Below are 15,409 nucleotides of genomic sequence, written 5' to 3'. Positions count from 1 at the left end.
GGCTGCATTCCCTGGTGTGTTCTTGTGTTGTTCCACAGTAAAAGCAGCGTCTTTTCATAATGACACCAGCAAAAGCTCAAAAGAACAAATCAGAGTTTGCATATCATCTCAGGTTTGCATGAGAGCAGCGTTGCAGTCGCTCCTCCTCCCCCTCCTCCCCTCCGCGCGTCCCACATGAAAGATCCTCAGCGTGCCGCCTGTTTTTTAAATGAGCCCTCGCCATGTTTGCATTTGTTTTAGGCAGAGAGGCAGAAACCAACAAGCAGGCACAGACAAAATCCTATCAAAAAATGACATCAGCCGCAACAGCTGCAGGCTGCGGCACTGAAGGGAGAAGAGAAGGAGGGAGGAAAAGAGGAGAGAAAGAGAGGGAGAAGGAGAAGGGGGAGAACAATTGACCAGAAGCGACACGGGAAAGAGAGGTGACCTGATTGCTCAGCTGGCCAAGAGCACGAGGAAGGAAGCGGCAGGAAAGGCTGGTCCCCCTCAGTCTGGCCGGGGCTGCTTCTGGTGGGTCCCTCTGTGGCCTTCCTTTCCACCCTCCTCCTCCCTCCTCCCTCCTCCCTCCTCCCGTCCTCCTTCCCCGCACTGCTGCCTGTCACGGCTCACTACATCGGAACAAAATGATCAGCTCTCACCTCCTCATGAACACGGGTCATCATGGTAGCCATGCAAAGGCTGGGCCCTTTGTATTAGATAGGGATCACTGATATCTGGGAGGAGGAGGAGGAGGAGGAGAAGGAGGAGGAGCAGACAGCTGGAGAAGTCAATATTGTTTTGTGTTTTTATTGCACATATAAGTAAGGGTGTTTAATTTTTATTGTCTTATTTATTAGCGATGGCTTTGAGGTTAGCAATTTTATGGCAATTTGAAGTTGTCGCTCTCTAGGAATTATGGGATATGTGTACGTTTATGATTCCGCTCGATCTACGTCAAGTACCTCTTTCACACTTCCTGTAGCTCGTAATGTAATTAATTCTAATCGCAATCATCGTAATAGCTTTTTAGATCAAATACCCAAGAGCGGTCCTAACAAAATAATCCATTCCTCCGAAAAACAAACACCCAAAACCTCCTTTTCTACCCCTCCCTCGGTGTGTGTTTGGCTTCGGCTCGGAGAGAAGAGCAGTCAGTTCGGTTAGGGAAGGGTGGGGTGGGGGGGGGCATCAGAAAACAGAAGGACCTGCACATTTGCATACCTTTTTAGCATGTGGCTGAGGGAGCCTTTATTAAATTCAACCCCCTTCTGCGGGAAGGGCCAAACTATTGGAAAGGGAGGGGGAGGGGCAAAAAAAGGGGCTGAGGGGTGGTCTCTCATCTTGGAGACAGGAGGCACCATCTGAGCCAGCAGACAAACAATGTTTCCAGACACGAGAACAAGGTGGCAGCAACGGCAGCAGAGTGTTTTTTTTAGTGGACCAGAGCCGTCCCTGTCTGGTCACGGAGGAGGGGAGGGGGGCCGGTGTGGGGGTCACATCCAGAGACACAAATAAGTGGGGCTGAAGTAATTAGCTTTTAAAGCAAATTTTTCAAAGATTTGTTGCTAACAGCGTCTCCAAAGTGAGAATTTGCTACTTTTCTCTTCTTTAAATAATGTTAATTTCAATATATTTTCTTTTTTGCCAGCATTTTTTCGCTGAAAAGAAGAAATCAAAGACATTTTTGGAAGCTCTGTCAATTTTTTATGTGCATTCCCACTTTTCTGTTTCATTTCATAGACCAAACTTGAGGTTGTGGCCCAGCAAATTAGCGCTCCAACAGCTCCTAATTTGTCCTCATGCCATAAATGTTTATGACACGTTTGTGTATTGAATTTAGAAAATTCCCAACATGTTTTATTTTAGAATTTAAAAGGTCACAAAAATCTCAAGTGCACCTTGATGGAAATTGCAGGCACCCTGCTAGCTGCCTGTTAGCAAAAACCTGCACCTCTTACAACCCCCACTATAAGAAAACGTTTATTAGCCACTGATTCACTAAGAGCACGGAGATGTTTGTGTGTACCTGTGTGCGTGTGTATAATGTGTCTAAGGTGAAGTGGGGGAAGCCCAACAAGCTGTGTGTATCTGTTGAAGCAAGCTGAGGCAGCTTGCGGTTGTATCTGGGAGGAGGCTGAGATAATTGCCAGGTGCTTTTTCCTGCCGGAAAGGCTTAAGCTGTTAGCACGTTCCACTAGCTAGCCTGTTAGCTTCCACTAATTAGCCATTTTATAAACAAGTCAGGAACAGCTAAATAACAGGTTACACATCAACCATAGCCCGACTTTTGACATCATGTTGTTTTATGTGATTTTAAAGATTAGCATGTTCTTCTGGTTTCTCTTTAGCCTGCTAGGCGTATAGCTATCTTTTTAGCTAGCTGCATTTTTTAAGACTTGATTTACTTTAAAGTGTTTCCTTTGAAGATATTAATTAAAACAAAGGTATGAAAAACAGAATGCTTCTCTATGGATAACGAAAAATGTAAGTTTTATGGCTGTTATTTTAGTTACATGTATGAGAGATAAAAATATAATACCTAGCATAAACAGCATATAAAATTTGGGGGTTTAAGCTGAAGATGCTACATTTGCTTGTCTCAGCAAACATTACTCCAAGTACACTTCATGCCACTAAATCTTAGATGATTTTTTTCTGGTGAAAGAAGTACCTTTTTCTTAAAATGCCGTGAAAATATCAGATGTAATCACGTTACATAATGTGTTTTATTGAAGCAAACCTTCTAAAATGCTAGCGGTAGCTTGCTAGCTCTGCAAAAATCCAACAGTCTACTTTTTCACTTCTTTCTGGCCATGAAACAAGACAAGGCGTAAAAACTTGCCTATATAAATCAATGACTTAGAGAGAATGTTAGCTTAACTGACTTTTTTAGCATAGTTCTGCAGTTAGCTTAACCAACCTCAAAGTCATTTTAGCTAACCTGTTGACACTGTAGTAGAGAGCTATAACGCTAATGACTGGAGGCTCATGACTGAAGACATTTTAGGACTTCTTGGACTAATACACAACTTTAAACAGACTTTTATAACATTTATACATAAATGTAAAATTGATTCATACTCCAAGAAAATCTCCAAGAAGTTGAGGGGGCCACATGGCCATCATTGGGAACAGCCTGCACAACACTTGTGCTAACCAAAAAATACCATCGCTCTTTTTCTGTTTTTGTAAGCCCCACCTTAGCATTTGGCACACCCAAGGCGAGGGGGGTGGGGGAACGAGTATGAAGTGAAGAAATATCACAGATGTTAGTCTGCATGAACTCCTTCCCCTTTACAGCCTTCCTGCTCAATCTGGCCTCTTTAGCCACCGCTCTTTCCCCCCTCGCTCTGCCTGCACAAAAGACAAATGACTTCTCCTAACCTAATTTCAGCTGCAGCATGCGAGGGTCTGCCTCGACGCCTGCCGCTCAATACAGTTTGGGTGGACACTGTGCAGATTCAGGCTGCTCTGGAGCCCACTTGGCTCATTTTCTACCCACATCCTTCTGACTTCTGACTTTTCAATGGAAAATTCTCTAAACATGTAACCTTTTCTTTTATTTTCTTGTTGTTGTATGCAAGAGAAAGCTTTCAGCAACACATGCTTCAGGGCCAGTTGTCTGTTTGAAGAGTCCATTGGAAACAGCGGGGTTAGGGTTTCAACCTACAACCACAACAGGGGTCACACTTGTGCGGCGTCCCAAACCCAGTCTCGTGGTGGCGACAATGGTGGTGCTGTCACTCATCCGAACGCTCTTTGGGTCGTCCGCGGCTTAATCTCGCTCGTGTTTACTCTGCTAAAGCGAGGAAAGCCGTCTTAACCTCATCACAGTTTAGAACCAGGGCTTGTTGAGATGCTCCGGACCGATAAAGGGCAGGAAGTGGCTGCATGTCTTTGATTATTTGGCCTTTCTCTATTTCCCCGGGGAAATGTTGCTTGCTTCAAGCCTGGCAGAGTCTTCGCCGTGACCAGGAGGGACCTTTAAATGGTTCCTGATGTGTGGACGGCAGTCCTGTCTCGGGGGTCTGCAGCAATTTATCCCGAGGATATTAAATGACCTAATGGGCATATTATTTGCTCAGAACTAACCTGAAGGAATGTGTTTGTGTTGTAAGGTGTTGAGACGTCTAGCCACTGTTCTGTCTGCAATTCATTGTGCTGTAAATACTCTGAATTCAAGCAGACGAGCGAGTAGTGTAGTTTTTGTGTAAGCACTTCAAAGAGCTGGATATTTTCTGTATTTACCAGCGTTGTAATGAAATGGTCTTTCAGGCGTAGGTGGGATTTTGTCTTCAGGATGTAATAGAGTCCTGAGAAGCCGTGTAGTAAAAACTCTGCAGCACTGACGCCGGCCTCTCTCCGCTCTCTCTCTCTTCCCCCAACAGGAACTGGCTAATTTCCTGAACTTGATATACCATTTGGTCGACACGAAGGGAAACATCTGAAAGAGAGAGAGAGGGGGGATCTCAGAGAATTCTCCAACTTTAAAAAGCTTAATGAGTGTTCGAATCTCTGGGTCAACGCTTTCTAATGTCTTACAGGTGACGCCGGAGTCTTTCTCAAAGACTTTGGAGGACCCTTAAAAGGAAAAGTGTGCAGACAGGAAATGAAAGTTTTGCAGGGAAAGGAGAGGAATCTTTTTCAATCGTCGCCTCGTTATCCGTCATTTACAGATTTCTTCCGTGTGCTTTCAAAGTGTCAGCATTCGATCACCTGCTTCAAAGAATCTGATGCTTATCTTAACTCAGTTTGGTGTATGGAGGTCGCCTGTATCTGTTTCCCCAGCCTTGGTAGCTCTCAGTGTCACAGGTCACAACCCTACGCTGGAGGTCATCTCTCTAGTCAGCTGCTGGTCGACGTTTGACCCTTCCCCCCTCCTGCCTCTCTCGCTTTCCTTTCCTGACGACCCCACAAAGAGGCTAACACGTGTAACTTCCTCCATTGATTCAGACGAACCGTTGACATCGCCGTGATCTACCTCCGCACGGTCCCGACAGCTTGGCCCGTCCTCGTGCGTGGTTCTGTTTCTTTAAGCAGATCTGGTTTGCGTTTGACTTGCTTTCAAACGTTACTGCCGCTGCAATAAAACCCAGAATAATTTCCAGACAAAGCACTTGTCTGCCTCCGTACAGCTCAAGCATTAAACTTGTGCAGAGTTTACTTGAGCCTATTGATCGCAGTCCTCTGCAGCAGAGAGGCCAGTGTGCAAAATCAATGCTTTATTTTCTCCTAGGCTAGCCCCGTTCATGCTTGTTTTTTATGTTGGTGAAAATGAGAGGAAAACAAGGGAGAAACCGTTTACTTCCACTGTATTTCATCTTTTCCTTTGACTTCAGCGGCAAATTCATGAAGCCTTGTTCTTCGTCAGCTGTTGGTTTTCACTCCTTATCTCCAAAGCTTTCAGCAGCATGAATCCAAAACGGTATAGAGGAGGGCGGGTGATGCTACGCTTTGGTTTGTGTCACTTTGAACTCCGGTAAATGTAGAGTGTTTCTCCTTCAGCTTGTTTAAGGTTGTTATCACGTGTGTCTCTTCATGATGATGCTGAAGAAGTGTTATATTTTCGTATCATGTACGCACATAAGGCTTTGATGAATAATCGGTTATCTGCATCTATTTTCTCTGGTAATAAATGAATTATTTGCTCGTTTAAATGTCAGTAAATACAGAAAAAGTCTCATTTTGTTCAGCCAGAAGTCCCAAAAACTTTCCAGGTTATAAAGAGAGAAAACCGGCTACTTTTAATATTGGAGAAGCTGAAAAATTTGCTACAACAAGAAGTATTATTTGCCACTTCATTTTTATTGATCAATTATTCGACTGATGTTTGAAGCTGTGTTAATATAAATGGCCTGCTTACATTACACCGGATGCAAGGACACTGAATATCATGTAAACCCGAGCCAATGTAGAGCACATACAATCCATTATAAAATTACACTGCTCTAAAAATGCTTTAATTCTTATATATTCAGGTTGTTTGAAAAAAAGTGAGTGTCCCGGCTGCCTTAAAATTTAAAGTTGACTGGATTGGAGAAGTTAAGTAAGTTAAACTTACTCAGTATCCTTAAGTTTCCTCAACATGTATTAACAATTTATTTGCCAATTCAGTTACTTTGTCAACACAGTCTTTCAGTTTCATTCATGGTTGCAACCAGGCGAACCTGTGAGCGACAAAGCTAACCACTCTACTATAGCCACTTCATGTTTTTACACAGTGTTCCTGCATTGCGGTTTATCGCCTCCGTTACGTCTCTGTTACTACCTCCGATGTCGGCTCAGAGGCGGAGCGACTTCGCCCCACCATTCCGCCTCCGTGCGCTCTACGTAGAAGATGAAACGTGACAGAGGCGTAATAATCCCGCCTTGAACTGGCAGTGTAAAAGTGGCTTTTTTGTCACGTTCAAATCTCTGCTAAATGTGGAGTAGAGTGTTCCACCTTCAGCTTGTGTCAGGTTGTTGTGTATATCTCCAAATGATGATGCTGTCAATTTAATTTATGGCCGCACTCAATGCACTCAATGCACTCAATGTGATCTTAATTAATCATCTTAATTATATGTTTATATTTGGGCCAGCTTTATTATAAGTTGTATATTTTTGACGTATATTCTTAATTTGAATTGAATCATTTTTGAATCACTGAAAGTTGAAAACTTTGGATGAGTTCAAATTAAATAAACACAAAATATTGAGTTATCTCAACAGTTACACTAACTTGTAGTTAATCTAACAATAAATTCTAAGATGCCATGACTAATAGTTTTTGTACAGAAAATGTAATAACTTCCATTAGTCACGTTCAAATTGCTTTTACTCGGGTATGTAATAATAACCCTGAAGAACATATTTAGTGTCTTTTCCAGCTTTTTAAATAAAGATCGGCTCATTTAAAGACACTGAAAGAAGCTATTATTCCAATTACGGTTATTTATGCACCACGATATTTCACCAATTTTACTCACAATTAGCTGTGTGATGTAGTTAGTGAAGTTCCAACAAAACAGATGAAAACGGAACTAAGTATTGACTTCTCCTGGAATATGTTTGAATCTACACACCTCAATATTTAAAGGAAGATCTTTAAAGGTTTAATAAGTAGGAGTTTTGTCAACAACACATTCAAACTGGGCCCCTCATCCTTGGCTCTTCGTCACCAGAAGCCCAAGGTTAACGTTTGCGCTAGCATGCTAACCACCGGTTAGACTTCGGCTAGCGTGCTAATCGCCGGTTAGATTTGGGCTAGCATGCTAATCGCCGGTTAGCTTGTCCTACCCGGTTTGAGGCACCAACCTGTCCAACAGCAAGAAAGCCAACTCTGCATCGCTTTTTCGCCATGTTCGCCGGTCTGGACGAGGCCCAGCTGCTAATTTGAATCACTCCCACACTCACCTCTACGCTGTGATTGGCTCAGGAAACCACAACTGCGCCCCTCCTGAAAACATCCCACACAAAGCAAAACGAATAGATGCAGAGGGAAGGGTCTCACAAGAGTCTGCACATATTCGCCTATAGAGGCCCATAAGTGATGATTTTTCTAAGATAACCCTACTTGTTATACCTTTAAATGTGCAACTAAAGATGTTTAGCTTCTGGATATAAAGTATGGAAGTAATGAAACAATTAAAAGTTAGTTCTGTAGACACACTGTAGCCTACAGCGTATTAACCTCCTCCATTGTGTGCATCTGAGCTGCGGCTTTGGCTGGACACGAAGTCTCAGGGAGGACAGAGAAGCACAAAAAGGGGTCAGCGGACAGGAACACGGCCGGTGACAGGCTGCCTGCATGTGGGGTGGTTTCGCTAACGAGAAGCCATTGTGCCCTCGCTGAAGGTTAACTCTCTGATTCAGGGAGGCAGGAAGTGTTAGCTGCCTCCCCTGCACTTTTCCCATCCGCGGCCTCTGCCAAGCCTCGGCAGAACAATCCAGCCCCTGTGACTAAGAGAGAGAGAGAGAGAGAGAGAGAGAGGAGGGGAAAAAAAGAGTGGAGAGGTCCCAATTCTGCAGGGTAACATCAGGCTCCTACGTTATGCAAGTGTTCCCTTTTTGTTTGCCTCACCCGGGGTTTGATACAGATTGCATGAAGCATGATGGTAATGCAGAACATTCGCTCTGTCCTCTCTTCACCCAAACAGCCTCCATTTAAGGGAACTCAGACATACTTTCCTCGACGATTTAGGCCGCAAAGTGGCCAGCTTTAGCCAGGTTACTGCAGGTTAAAGCTCTAAATCCATCCACGGAATGGAGATCAAAAAAAAATGCACCCAGACTAAAACACCCACACAGAAAATAGATATCTCAGGATATGCACGCACGGGCAAACACACAGAGGAAAATAGATACCTCCGAGTATGCACACACACACACTCATGAGTCACAACACCTCATACGGAATCAACAATCGCATCTTTGTTAAATTATCCAGGAAATTGTTTGCGGTGCTTTGATAACACAGGTGTTTATATGGTAATACCTTCTGGAGGCTGGATAAGAATGAAACAATAAAGTCATTAGGGTGTTACAAGAAGAAATGAAACCGGGCTCCCTCACACACACACACACACACACACACTGAAGAGGCTGAGCTCTCATACACAAATTCATTAAAAAAAAAAGCTTTTGTCAGCTGCCTTAATGACCCTCGATGTGTGTGAACCTGTGCCAAGTTGTCCATGCAAGGGCAATTTATCTCCACTAGTGTTGTGGTTATACGGGAGATAAAAGAAAATGGAAGAGAATGGAGTGTACACAAGATAAAATAGATCATTCATAGGAAGGTGGCCTCAGCCATTAAAATAGCTCCACTTAGAGGCTTTTATCTTCAGCGCGGTGCTGCTGAGTTAAAGTAAGTGGTCTCTGATACGAGGTGATGCCCCCCTGCGTGTGTGTGCGGGCTTCTTATTGACATTAGGCTTATTTCCTGTCCGTCAACATTTCATATCCTCAGTCGTCTCTTGTAGTTCTCTGAGGCAGCGAGCTTCCCTGAGCTCTGACGATCTGTCGTCCATACATCTGTAGGCGTTTCTGAGCTCACTTACACACCTGTAGGACATAACTCAACCTTCTCAAGCAATCAATCTGGATGTATTTCAAAACTATACACAAAATGATATGGCTGTAGGCCTACGTATCTGAAGCGTCATTGTCTCAGCTGAGTATTTATTACATTATTCTGCATTGGAAGCTTTTCCAATGCTGAGCATAAGTTTGTTAAAAGAGCTGAAATGTAAAATGCTTTAATGCAGATAATCACAGCCGTGCTGATATTCAGTATAACATCACAACCTCGAGTGTAATATTGCTTTTATACAACAGTTAATACAACGAGCAATACAACTAAAGTTATCATTACAGTTATGATTCTTGGTGTGGACCACCTTTCTACCTCTAACTGTTGGAGCTTAGTGCTACCGTTACTGTAAGAGCTACCGTTATCGATTTGCTCTTCAGCCCCTTACACTCCCACTCCGGCTCTCTTTGTAGCTTTTTTTCTCCTCCAAGCTCCTCCTTCTTTTTGCTTCTTTAGTACATGCCGTTGTCGGCAAAAGGAGGTACAGGAAATGTACCGCAAGTTGTCGTAGCTCCTGACTGACACAAAGTCACGTAGCAGCCGGAAGACGCTAGTTTGTACAGAGCGGCTGTGATTGGCCAGTTACGTGAAAAGCTCATTCCGATTGGTTGTTTGATTCAAGCCGGACACAAAGTAAATACAAAGTGGCGGGCGCTCACGGTCACAGATCAGCAATCAACATCATTTCAATTTAATATTGTTAATGACTTGTAATATTCAAACATTTTAACCAAATTCTTATGAAATAATGTCGCCTACTGCAGCTTTAATGTACACATACTCAGTCGATTAGCAGCGTTCAGAACACCTGGCTGAGGCGGAGTAAAGTCCCAGAGATGTTATTCTCTATATCGGCACTCATTGAATGCCTCTTGTCCAATCAGATCACTCGGTCGGACCTAACTGGTGTATAACATAAAATAAAGCTGTTACGAAAAAAGCTATTATTCAGACTTTAGTGATACAGTGTGTTTGATATATTGCTCGTTGTACAGCAGTTAGTTCCAGCCAATAGAGAAGTAATAAAGGAGCTCCAGGCCAAGATTTCTTGTCAGTCCGGCTAGCAGTTGGAGTTCAGAGATGATGTCAAGTACTAGATTGTTAGCAGTTGTCTTTTTAAAGAGGTTATTAAAAAGCTAAGTGCTCGTCAGATGATGTTTTCTTACATACAGCCAACACAAGCTGAATCTGGACGCTGCTCCTCGGGCTCCCTCGCCGTATGACTCTGTATCTGTTTTAAGAGATCAAATCTAATCAAACACAGCGTCTAAGAAACCATTGTGTGTGTGGTCTGATCCTGGCCTACTGTTGACATGACTCTGTCCAACACTGCTTTGGACAATCATCTTCTCCTGACTGTAAAAACATGGCTGCGTTTTGCGTGTTTATCCCGGCGCGGAGCGGCGAAAGGGCGACAGACAGGCGGCGTGTGAACAAAGATGTCTCTCCACAAAGGTGCCCTCTCTCATCTGATCCCGACACGTCTCTCCTACAAAGGAAGGCTGTGCACAGCGTGCAGACGCTGCTCGCCTGCCTCTGTTGGTAAATAATGAATAGGTCACACCTGGTGGTCTCTTACAGGCTCGCTGCAGACTCCGTCCCTCTCTGGTGGTGGTCCGGGAATACGTGTGTGTGTGTGTGCGACATTAATCAGAATTCTCCTGCAGTCTTCATTTTTGTTGTGTTTTCTTTAACCTTTAGCTACACAGTGTCCTCTCGTGTCACACTCTGAAGTGCATTAAGAGTGTTTGTGCTTTTAGTGTGTGTGTGTGTGTGTGTAGCAGTGACATTGAGAGCCAATAAGAAGCATTAGCCGAGCCTCTGTGGTGGGTATGAGCAGGTAAAGATGCGGTCAGTGCCTCTACAAAGTGATAAATGTCCGACTTACATGCCTACAGGGAGCTAAAAATACAGGCTGAGCTTAAACGTTTGAGCCTCGTGAGGATTTCTTACGTTTCTTTATTACCTCAGGACCGCAAATGGCTAAAAGCTCGTTTAATATAATTGTTTGTGATCACTTCAAAAGGTAAAACATTAAAGCATTCTCGAATACCCAGTTGAGATGTGATGCGTCATCAGTCACGCCAGCGATCTCCCTCTATCAAGAAGGCTTTTCTCATTAAAAATACATGCAGGTGAAGTGTACCATTCATACAAGCTTTCCATAAAATCTGCTTTATAACCAGCAGGCATTCTGCAGCATTCAAGCAATGGCTAAAGCTGGAGATATACTCGCTTTAACTAAGCGCTCCCTGCGTCTGAAAATGAACGCTTTAGATGCAGTATGCACATGACCAGTAGGGGCAGTGTAGAGGCAAAGGGGATGTGACAGGGTCAACACAGCAGCTGGGACAACAATGGCAGAAGGTGACACAGGGGGGCACAAGCTGATAGACCAAGCCTGCAGTTATACACGTGTACGATGTGTCATTCCCACTGCTCAGCGACAAACATGCCTGTCAAAACAGCTGACGACAAATAAGTTCTATTTTAGAAGTCGACGTGGAAACTAACTGGAAACAAGTCGCGGGGACGGTGCTGTCGGCGTGCTCTGTCTACCGGTCATCAGTTCTCTGAGCTGGCTTCAGAATTTAGTCCCCGGACCACTGAGAATCCAGAGTTCACAGTAACCCCCTCGAGTGTCGCCATGTCTGATGTTTACATCCCGCACATACGGCAGTTGCAAGCGGCCTGAGCTCTCTGGTGTGCCCTCTAGAGGTTTCCTCCAGTACCACGTGTTGTGCACAGACAAGTATGTGAGCAATTAATGTACGCAAACACAAGGTTGAAACACAGCCTAAGGCTGCTACTGAGATCTATTTTCCATATCTATCAATTAAGTTGGATAAATTGATTAATGTTCAGTATATAAAATGTTAAAAGGTAGTGAAAAATGTCCATTACAAGTTTCAAGAGCCAAAGATGATGTCCTTTATTGCACGTTTTCTCCAAAGATCTTCTATTTGCAATTCATGTCATCGTTTCAGGACATTAGCACTCAGATTTTCCGGACAACTGTACTGCTGCCAGTATCCTGCACGCTGTCACTTCTGCTGATCAATTCGGATTAATCGGAGCCCAAGATTACATCATTAAACTGCACTTTTTGTCCAAAGATCTTAGATTTACACTTGTACAAGGTGAAAAAAAATAGTATATCCTATTTAAGGAGCTACTAGTGATTACTTTCTCCCAGGAACTAATCAATGAACTGGCTAATTGTTTCAGGACATTACCGCTCCGACAATCCAAGTTTCAAAAGCTCAAAATGTCGTCTTCAAATTGCACTTTTTGTCCAAAGATCTTCTATTTACAATTTAATAAAGCAGAAAAAAGAGGCTGATTGTCTTCAGGACACCATCACCTGGATTTTTCCCAACCCTGTATAGCTGTCAGTCTCTGCCACGCTGACACTTCTGCCAATCTAATTGCATTAATCAATATTCAGTCAAAAAATGTTAACAGATAGTTTAGAATGGCCGCCACAATGTTTAAAAGGCAGTAATGACGTCTCCAAATTGCACTTTTTGTCCAAAGATCTTCTATTTGCGATCATAAAAATAAAAAAAATGCAGCAGCTCCTCTTATTTAAGACGCTGTTATTGATACGTTTCTGTCAGCAATCAATCAAATCAATGTTTTTTTCCAGCTACCACCTGGATTCTGCTCACCCTTTTAAAACTGTCAGTCTCCTCCGCTCTATCACTTGTCCCACTCACGCTCCTGAAAGCGCCTCAGCGATGTAAACGTAGATTCTTTTTGACGTAGTTTATTCAAGAAGAAACTCTTCCAGGGTGGCAGATATGACTGCTTCAGCTGTGCTTATCAGCGGCGCGGGGCCGTGTGTGGCAGAGATAGCGTGCGGCGAGTGCGTCACAGAGAGCGTGTGATTGGAGCCGGATTCAGGAGTCAAACTGTGTTTTATCTCCTGTATATCAATCACGCTGCACGGTGGCCGACGTGCACAAACATTGTTTGTTGCAGCAACAAACCCACTCTGAGGTGGTTTTGCGGTGCCCTTGTTTTTTTTAGATATTTCATAAAGGTTACTGTTCTGCTGTGAGGAAAGCGAGAAAACAGAGTCCTCACACTGAAGGTGCAGAAATCATACGAATTCTATTGACGGCGGCTCCTCCAGTCGATACTCTTTACAGGGTTTTGTGTTAACACAGACACCGCAAGAGCCAACAAGCTGCACTCTGAAACACACTCCTGTCTGCAAGATAAACTCTTGTCATCAAGGAATTAGAGTAACTATCTGCTCCGCGTGTTCTCCAAGCGTGCGAACAGCACAGCAAATCAAAGGAATGTTTACTGGGCTGCAAAAGTGAAGAAGTGGAAGTGCAGAACAACGCCACGTTTCCCGTCTAGTGATTTGTAAAACTCTTGAATTAATTTTGGCCCCGGAAAGCTGGCTCTGCTTCCAGGGAGTTTTCCCTATAAACAGTGGAAAGGAGACTCCTGCCCCTCCAGTTCTTTCCGTTCTTTCCTCTTTGAGAGTGTGTGTGTGTTTGCACACAATCACAATCCACAAATTCAAAGTATGCACTTATTATTCCTCACTAGAACTTGAATTGTTTAAGCTTTTCCACTGTTTTCAACTCAGATATTAATGTATAAATCATACAAGTGAACAGTTTTATTGCAGCTCTCGGCTATCTTGTTATTGTTTTGCCCTTCGTTTCAGGTGGTTATAAATGCAACAGTTCCAGGATTGCTGGAAAAACAGCAACATTTCAACACAGAAGTTTACAAAAAATGATTAAAAAAAAGAACTGATGAACAAGTTACAACAAAAATCAAAGAATTTGGAAGTAAATGCAAAAGTGAGCATCAAAGAAATGTTTCGACAAAACTGCACCAAAAATCGACAGATATAAGGGTTTGGGAGACTTACAATGAAACTTATTATAAAAGGGAACAATCTACCGATTGCCATAATGGAAGAATTTAGAATCTAGACTTAAAATAGATCCGTTGGGCCGCTGGTTAAGCTCAGCTGTTAAATTGCACGTCCCATATACAGAGGCCACAGTCCTCAATGCGGCGGCCCCGTGTTCGACTCCCACCTCTTATCATTCCTCTTAATAACAACAATATGGCACCCAACAAGTTACCAACTGCATGGTCTCAAAGACACCCTATTTATCATGATATAAGACAGCAAATAGTAGAGTAGACCAATATACCTGTTGGCTGATAATATCCGGCCATCCCTACTCTCTGGCCCACTGTTTCCGACACTATCCACCCCTCGCTCTCAATAAAGACATAAAAGGCCAAAAAATCATTTAAAAAGAAAACAAAAACTATAATGACAATAGTATGGCACCCAACAAGTTACCATCTGAGATGTGCAGCTCCTATTCTACATGGTAAAGCCTGACTGATATATCGCTTGGCCGATATTATCGACCGATATCAACAAATATATCAGTATCTGTGTAAGTGCTTTCTGATTTTTTCCCGGTAAAAACCTATAAAGCATAGTCAGTGCTTGGGCTCAAGCATTTGGAGACCCTATTCATGGATACCACTATATCTGTTATAAACAAATATCGGCCTAATATTATCGGCCAACAGATATATTGGTCTACTCTTCTTTGTGCTGTCTTATATTATGGTGGATAGAGTATCTTTGAGACCATGCATGGTTTGCAAGATTTTATTTTAAATATCAGAAAGCACATACACAGATACCGTGTGTTTGTTAAAGGCCGATATCAGCTGATATTATCGTCCAAACGATATATCGGTCAACTTTACCATGTACAATAGGCGCTGCGTATCTCAGTTGGTAACTTGTTGGGTGTCATGTTGTTGTTAGTCGGAGGAATGATAAGACTCTGCTATAAATCCAATACAATCAACAGGCTGTTAAATTCCTTCCACAGTCACCACGTCGGCTTCTCGTTGCCTGCCTTCCTTGTGCTTTTTGTTTTTCATTGTGTGATCAAGATACTAAATTCTCCGCCCGGGGCACTTCTTCGCATTTTTTGATGTTTCTCCCTACAACGCTCAAGTCCACCGAGACATGCAAGAAAAACAACTTCACCAAGTTTAGTTGTTGAACATAATATAGAGTCATGAACATCGGTATTGACTCGTGTCCCAGCAGGCCAATTTAATGTGTGACGCAGCTCGTCGTACAGTGCATCACGTTATTAAGACCCCTTAATGAAACAGTCAGGATGGACTCTCCATATCGTCTTGCGCAAAAAAAAAAAAAAAAAGGCTCATCTAAATGGAAAACACATTGTCTTCATTATTTGCAAGTGTTGAATGAAGGCAGTTGCCATGGTTACAGCCATCGGAGGGCTGGAGCCTGGTTTGAGGCCAGAGGGGCTGCAGGAACAA

At 43.2% G+C, this 15,409-nt stretch overlaps 1 protein-coding gene across 1 annotated transcript in view; it reads left to right on the top strand.

Annotated features, from left to right (window-relative positions):
- Nucleotides 1–15,409, top strand: part of LOC138593564 (zinc finger MIZ domain-containing protein 1-like) — a 132,538-nt gene that overhangs the window by 55,079 nt on the left and 62,050 nt on the right. The gene's annotated exons all lie outside the window — the stretch shown is intronic.

This window comes from Semicossyphus pulcher, unplaced genomic scaffold, assembly GCF_022749685.1.
Source record: "Semicossyphus pulcher isolate SPU_LCO1_2020_fin unplaced genomic scaffold, fSemPul1.0.p SCAF_16, whole genome shotgun sequence".
Lineage (NCBI taxonomy): Eukaryota > Metazoa > Chordata > Actinopteri > Labriformes > Labridae > Semicossyphus > Semicossyphus pulcher.
The sequence above is the reverse complement of the archived record's forward strand: the minus strand, read 5'-3'. Positions and strand labels throughout refer to the sequence as shown.